Source organism: Bufo bufo, chromosome 1 (genome assembly GCF_905171765.1).
Source record: "Bufo bufo chromosome 1, aBufBuf1.1, whole genome shotgun sequence".
NCBI lineage: Eukaryota > Metazoa > Chordata > Amphibia > Anura > Bufonidae > Bufo > Bufo bufo.
Window position 1 is genome coordinate 779204378 of NC_053389.1, and position 8330 is coordinate 779212707.

Below are 8330 nucleotides of genomic sequence, written 5' to 3' on the forward strand. Positions count from 1 at the left end.
ACAGAATGGTCTACAATTTTCAAGACTAAAATGTGAAACTTAGAGCACAATGTAACTGTTAGGTTAGATGATGTAAGTGGAAGCAATCAGGCATTGGAGTAAAGTCATTAAAAGACATAAGTCCATCTAAATTACAGTATTTCTTTCATGAAGACAATCCCTTTTTAACTACAGTAAGAGCTGTTGCTAATTTTTGCAAGTCTGCATAAAATTTATCCGCAACAGCCACTGAAGAGAAAATGTAGCCTTGCATGATCATCAGTCAAATCAATGTCTGTCCATTTAATGCATAGACTGGCCCAGTACAACAGTCTTTAAGAACTTGTGGAAATACATGTGTCCTACAGGAGCGCACACAAGTAGGAGGAAGGAGTGATGGCTTTGAGTGACATAGACTGCAGCACAATGAGAGAGGTGAGTACTCTGGTGGCCAGGACCACCAGGAGACTGCAAGTCATGCCATTCAAAGACATTTTGCCTAGTTCCCTAGAGAGACTTTGAAAGGGGCACACATTGGACTGAAATAAGTAGGATGGTCATTTTGACTAACTGCCCGCCATCTAGGCCATTCTAACCCAACTGATAGGAGATGTTGGGAGCAGTGGTTATGTGGGAGCACACACACATGACAAACAGGCTCTGGATGGCCCTTCAGTAGAGAAGATCCTACAGTTTTATTGACCACCATCCAGACACAGAGGGCATCATTATCACACATTCTTGTCTCTATCTGGACAATTTCCAGGTGCTTAGCAGAAGGAAATTTAGTGTCATGGCGCCCATAACCTGTCATTGACAGCCACTGTAGCCTTTGTTTGCAGTGGTGCCGTGAATGAGAAACCCAGACTGCTACAGACTGAAACCTTTAGCAATGAATCCAGGTTATGTTTAAGATTCAAAGATTATCAGGTTCAAGTATGGAGCCTCATGGTAAGCGTTTCAATCCTGACTTTGCTGTAGAGAGACACACTGCCCCCACTGCTAGTGTGATGATCTGGGGAGCCATTGCATACAACAGTTGGACATCCCTTGTAGTGATACAAGGGACACTAATGGCTTAGCAATATGTGCAGGAAGTCCCGCAGCCACATATGTTCCTCTCATGACAAGGCTTCCATCTGACATTTTCAAGCCCACACAGTAAGAGTTTCTCAGGAATGTCTCCTCCAGATTGTAACACTTCCTTGGCCTGCCCAGTCATCAGATTTATTGTCAATAGAGCATTTATGGGACCAGCTGGGATGCCAGTGTTGGCAACCTATGAGTGTACAGACCCACTTGCAACATGGGAAAATGTGCCACAAGATGCCATACAGAACCTGTATGCCTCCATGTTCAACTGTATCTCATCTTGTCTTGTAGGTTAGAGGCAACCAGGATTGACATGTGGAGGGAGGTCACTTCTGAGTCTGACACTGTGCCATGCAGCTAGGCATTACAGGATTCCTTCAACTTTTCCGCCTTGCTGCCCCAGAGAAGCCTGTCAGTGTTGTCCTCTCTGTCTTTACTGCCCCATCCTGGGGTGTCTACTTTTTTCCTACGAAAAGGCAACAAAACTCTACCATGCACGGAGGCAGATAGTCAAGAGAGTCTCCCTGTTGATGACTTGCTTGAGAGCAGTCACCATTCGGATGATTTTTTTATACTTGGTCATTCCTCTAACTCTGTCCAAAAAATAACTATACACACCCAATCCCACCCAGTACTCTTAATTAGTGATGAGCGGCAGGGGTTATATTCAGATTCAAATTTGCAAATATTTTGTAAAATATTCATCGAATATTCACAAATTCGAATATTTGTTATATTCTACAATTTTTTTACTCGAAAAATCGGCAAGGTAATGATCGCGTAATATGCAAAAATGCGAATTTTCTTAATGGGAATTTTCGGAATGTGAATTTTTATCGCAGATTTTTCAATTGCCGACTAAAAACATGATTCCTCCCTGCTTCTTGCTTGTGGGCCAATGAGTCATTGGCCCACAAGCAACTTAAGCAGGGAGGAATCATGGCTTTAGATGGGAAAAATTACGAATATTCTAAAAAACAAATATATAGCACTATATCGAATATATTCGTTTTTTTGAATATTCGTAATATTCTAAAACAAGAATATATAGCAATATAGCAAATATTCGAAAAAAAACTAATGTAGAGCAATTTAGCTAATATAGTGCTATAATCTTTTTTTTTATATAGTTGTCATTTTTTTCCAATCTGAACTTCAGATGAGAAAAAAATTTCAACTATTAGACAAAGAAGATTATAGCACTATATTAGCTAAATTGCTCTATATTAGAGTAGAGTAGACCTGGTGGGACAGAAACAGGAATTGCCATCCAGTTGTATAGTCTAACATTGGCCCTGCACCTATGAAACACAGTCATAATGACAACACTAACGGTCTTGTTCTTGTGATGAATTGGCTCTGACATGAAAAAGATGAAGTGCTGTTTATAGGGGCCATATAAGTATAGGTTACTTGCACATTTGGGCTCCTTTATTAAATATTGTACAATAAGAGCCAGTACACAGGTAGTCCTTCAATTCATAAATTCATAATCTTGATTTTCTATAAGTTGGAAGCATTGACACTTTTGAAAAAAAAAGGAATATAATTCTCTCTTTATCTTAACAAATTAATTAAAATAGTTTTGCCACAAAACAAGGTTTCTGTCTCTAAGGCATTAGTGCAGCCTTAAAATCAGAGCACAGAGGGAGTAAACCTTCATATATATCACAGTGCTGTATGAAGAATCTCCTTTACAACGTACTATTGATATACCAAGTAAAACGACAAACTACAGTCTACCAGGCTGTTCTGTAAGTATCATTCATTTACTAATAACATTGTACATGTTTTAGCAAAATTTTTAAATGTTATCTAATTTAATGAAATAATTGATGATAAAAGGCAGATGTGTAGAAATTAAGTACACAGAGCAGATCTGTTGCAGAAATTTCTTTGACCGAGAATTCTTTCCATGCATCTGCATAGATATATTTCTGCCGTATGTAAACAAATGTCAGGTAAATGGGGCAGTCACAGAAATTTCTGACACAAATCTGTCTCATGTGAACAGATCCTCAGCAGCACAATGCAAATTTCAATTCAAATCGTCTTATATCAAACTAAAGTAAGAGGATGGGAGGTACAAATCAGAGTCTTCAAGGGATCATTACCACTTGGGGCGGGTTCGCACTTGCATTATAGAATTCCGTTATGCAAAGTCTAACAGAATATAATGGAATTCTAGGACGGAATGCAAAACGGGAGCCTTTAAGAGGCATTCAATTTTGCTCCGTCCTATAAGATGTCTATGGCCACAAATAACGGTTCCGTATTTGTTCCGTAATACATGACGGAAAAAGTAGACCTATCATGTATAACGGAACAAAACGGAACTGTTATTTGTGGACATAGACATGTATTAGGGTGGAGCAAAATGGAATGCCTCTTAAAGGCTTCTGTTTTGCATTCCGTCCTAGAATTCTGTTATATTCCGTTATAACTCTGCATAACGGAATTCCTTAAACCACAAGTGCGAACCTGCCCTTAGCTGCATTTGGAATTGCATAAATTCAATACTTTTGTATACACGCCATGATAGTTTAAAGAGTTATCCCATGGATTTAAAACAGTTTTTTAATCTCATATCTGGAGGACATTCTTCTCTTTCTGTGGGCAGGCAGCAGCTCATCAAGAACCTGCATCTTCTAGGATTCATTGCAATTAGCGCTTGTTAACACATTACTTCATTGCCTAGAGAATAGTCCTGCACATATAGCCCCAGAGATGCATATGGTATGTATTGTACCCACAATTTCTTTTGCAGTGTCTCTAGAGAGGTATAGAGTAATTATACTGTATAGTTGTAAAAGTAAGGATTTGCTAAAGGAATGAAAGTGTCTTGACGGCTTCACCTACTTCATTATGAGACCACTACACCAGCACTGAGGGGAATACACCTACAGTCCTGATCAAAAGTTTAAGACCACTTGAAAAATGGCAAAAAATCATATTTTACATTGTTGGATTATAACAAGGTTCCAAGTAGAGCAACATGCAACAAGAAGAAATGAGAATGAGACAAAACATTTTATGAGCATTTAATTAATTGAAAATAACGATCGAGGGTCAAGTGGAAGACCCAAAACAATTTCATCAGCACTGAGCCGGAGGATCCACTTGGCTTTCCGTCAAGACACTGGACGATCCTCGACCTAAATGAAGGCCCTTACTGGTGCTGACTGCAGCCCCATAACCATCAGACGGCATCTGAGACTAAAGGGCTTCAAAAACAAAAAAAGTCTTCAAAAACAAAAAAGACCTCGTGTCCTTTAATGCCACAGAACTTCTCGTTTGGACTTTGCAAGAGAGCACCAAACATGGGACATTCAAAGGTGGAAGAAAGTTTTATTCTCTGATGAGAAAAAATTTAACCTTGATGGTCCTGATGGTTTCCAACGTTACTGGCATGACAAGCAGATCCCACCTGAGATGTTTTCTAGGCACCACAGTGGAGGGGGCGCCATAATGGTCTGGGGTGCTTTTTCCTTCAGTGGAACAATGGAGCTTCAGGAAGTGCAGGGGCGTCAAACGGCCGCTGGCTATGTCCAGATGTTGCAGAGAGCATTCCTCATGACTGAGGGCCCTCGTCTGTGTGGTAATGACTGGGTTTTTCAACAGGACAACGCTACAGTACACAATGCCCGCAGGACAAGGGACTTCTTCCAGGAAAATAACCCCCCCCCCTTTTGGCCCATCCTGCGTGTTCCCCTTATCTACAGGTAAATCCAATTGAGAACCTTTGGGGATGGATGGCAAGGGAAGTTTACAAAAATGGACAACAGTTCCAGACAGTAGATGGCCTTCGTGCGGCCGTCTTCACCACATGGAGGAATGTTCCCACTCACCTCATGGAAACGCTTGCATCAAGCATGCCAAAACGAATTTTGGAAGTGATAAACAATAACGGCGGAGCTACTCATTACTGAGTTCATGTTTGGAAGTTGGATTTCTGTTTTGGGGGGGTTTAGTTTTTTTTTGGAGGTGTGGTCCTAAACTTTTGATCAGCTGAAAAACAGCCTGTTTCAGTTTATTCGTTGTTTTCATTAAATTGAATGCTCAAAAAATGTTTCGTCTCACTCCCATTTCTTCTTGTAGCATGTTGAAGCTTTACTTGGAACCTTGTTAAGATCCAGCCATGCTAAATAGGATTTTTTGCCATTTTTCAAGTGGTCTTAAACTTTTGATCAGGACTGTACTTCACTATGAGACCACTATGAGACCACTGCACCAGCACTGAGGGGAATATAAGAAGCTTTTTGATACAATATATAATATCAGAGAAAAATGTCTCTTTTTTCCCTCCCTGCTCCTATGCTATTATTCTCTGCTGAATATGTAGTACCCCAATTCTGGAGGTACTTAAATTGTAAATAATTTTTTATTATAATATTATGTATTTTATTGTGTGCTTCGGGCCATTTGTTCCAGCAAGGAATAGTTGGCAAAAGTTGGCAAGGATCAGGGCTAGTAACTTTGTCCTGTTCCTCCCCTATTGGTAGGAGCCTGCTGGCACTACTTCCTGCCAGGAGGGGGAGTTCCTGTCTACAGACAGTGTGAACGCACAAGTCAGAGCTCCTGTTCCTTATTCTCCAGAGAGATCGCTGATTTATCTGTCTTAAGTGAAGTCTTAAGATGCTACAAGGCAGAGTGAACTGTTACAACCAGCATTAAAAACACAGCTGCGAGGTGAGGGACTACAGCCAAGACACCCATCACCCAGGATTTTACTAGGCCACTACCACCTAAATGCTAAATTACCACCATCCTACCGGCCTCCACAATCTTTACTGCTGCCAGAAAAGATTTGCACTTATTCTCCTGCTGCTTAGTAGATTTGAAGTTCTATCTTGCACTTAAAAGAGACGTCTATACATTTAATTCTGGCCTCATTTTTCAATAATACATTTCCACTGCACAGATCATGAGGGAGTAACAGCCTGAGGGAGAAGACTGTGACACAACACTTCATCAGAGCCACTACCACTTCCTCCCTCTGCACTGACTCTTCTGGGGGTTGCTGCAAATCCATCTTAAGAGATTTGATGGGCTGGCAGCACATTGATGGATCACATTACATGCTGTCCATAAAAATCTATGGAGAGGGTTGGAGTGAAGAGGAGCGTTACGCTAGAGGGAGAAAAAGGCAATTTCTCTGACAAATATATTAATATGTTTCTTATATTCACCTGTACTACTGAATGCTCTGTTTGTTGAAAGTATAGTAACCATTTAACCTTATTTCTTCTTGGGTTAGACAGATTATATTTGATGAAGTGTTACTTATCTACTTGGATTTCACTTATAGACCGCCACTCACTTGATAGATGCAAAATCTTCACTGATTTATTCTAACTGAGACAAGGACCACAATCAAGATGAATCTTAGTTCAATTTAATTTGACATTATCAAACGTGACAAAGGCTAGAAATTGGGCTTAAAGAGAATATGTCATAAGTATTTGATCATGGGGGTCTGACTTCCAGGACCCTAGCCAAGTAGCTGGCTGAAATGCCTACAGTGCTCTATGCAGTGACTGCCTCGCCTCTTCCTAGGCTAATAATGTCACATTCATCGTCACGTGACCTATGTGCAACTCAGTCCCATTCAATAGAATGGGACTGAGCTACAACACCAAGCATAGCTGAATGGATGGTGCTGTGTTTGGTCAGCTGCATGGAGGCTGCAGCACTCACTGGAATGCCGCAGCCTCCACGCAGCTGATGGCGGTGGTCCCACCCATCAGGTATTGATGACCCTTCCTGAGGATAGGTCAACAGTATGTAACAATTGGAAAACCTCTTTAAAAGTGTCATCATTGTGATCCATTCCTCAGTTACAATAAACTACTGAATATTTTGCAATTACCACGTGACGGTCTCTTTGCTTCTACTAGGGGTTGAGGCTGCAACCCCAGCCACACCATGGACTAGCAGAGTGCTGGTGGGATTTTTAACTTTCACCTGAAATGTATTTTCCTTTGTGAATTTAGGGGAGAAAAAAAATGAATAATTTTTATTTATTGCCTCCTTTATAATTGTATTCACCCATATTGTTTTTTTCCTGTTCTGATCATGTTTATTTCCATAAGGTAAGTACCTCTCACAATGAAAATATACCATGCAGCGTATGTTCTTTTATTTTTTTAGGACATTCTGCCACTGATCTGTGCTGCCCTATGCAGGAGACCAGTTTTCCCTTGTTTGTTCTATAAAACTAATAGAAGACAATGGTTACTGCACTAAGGATTCCTTACTCTGCTGGTTCCATATGTGGCTGTGTCTAAATATGGACTCTGTGCTTTGACTGATGAAGGGGGGTATCCCCAAGCGCTATCAATATACTCCTATAAACTGCCAGGCCTCGAACCCAGGACCTTCTGCATTAAAGACAAAGACTGCAATCATTGACAGGTAGGATTTATTGTAATAAAATAAAACTTGTAGTATTTTTGTCCAAAAAATGCTTTATTAAAAATGTATTAACATTACCCTAATCTAAGTCTCATTTGTGTTTTTGTTTTTTCCTTTCAAATTACCCAAAGCCACATCCTTTATAATTTTTCATTCTCATAGCCACATGAGGGCTTATTTTTGTGGTGTGAAAAAAAATCCTTGTGGGGTGAAATTGTAAAATAAACAAAAATACCACCAAAGTGTTCCCATTGCGCTAAAAATCACATGATTCTGTAAGTTAGTACTATCACTGTCAATACTAAATGTCAATAGTTTGTATTATGTTTGGCCTCCTTTAAAAAAAAAACTTTGAAAAAATAGCACAGAGCTAATATGTAATTCAACAGTGTCCATAGTGATTAATAGAAAAACCATTACATCATGTCCTGATTCCCAAATTGGGGTGAATAACTTGTCTTGTTTGTCTGTTATTCATTTCAATGGCACCGTGTGCTGTCTGCTTGAGATGGTCTTGCGGTTTTGCAGCAAACTTTGCGTGTTCGTGATTCGCCGTACATGCGAACATATGGCGATGTCCGCCGGCGCCATATTCTTTTGCATTGCGCCAAACTTTAACCCATGAAACATCCATGAGGTGGGACAGGACAGCCAATTGTGACGTTTCAGCACATGGACACACCCCCACCCTATAACAGAACCCGATCTGGCAGCCATTTTAAATTCTGTGTTTTGCCAGTGTAGGGAGAGGTTGCTTTGTGGAGCAGGGACAGGCTGTTAGGAACACCAAACGCTAGCTAATAGGGCCACAAAAGTCCTTTTAAGGACTGGTATAGGTGTGCTAT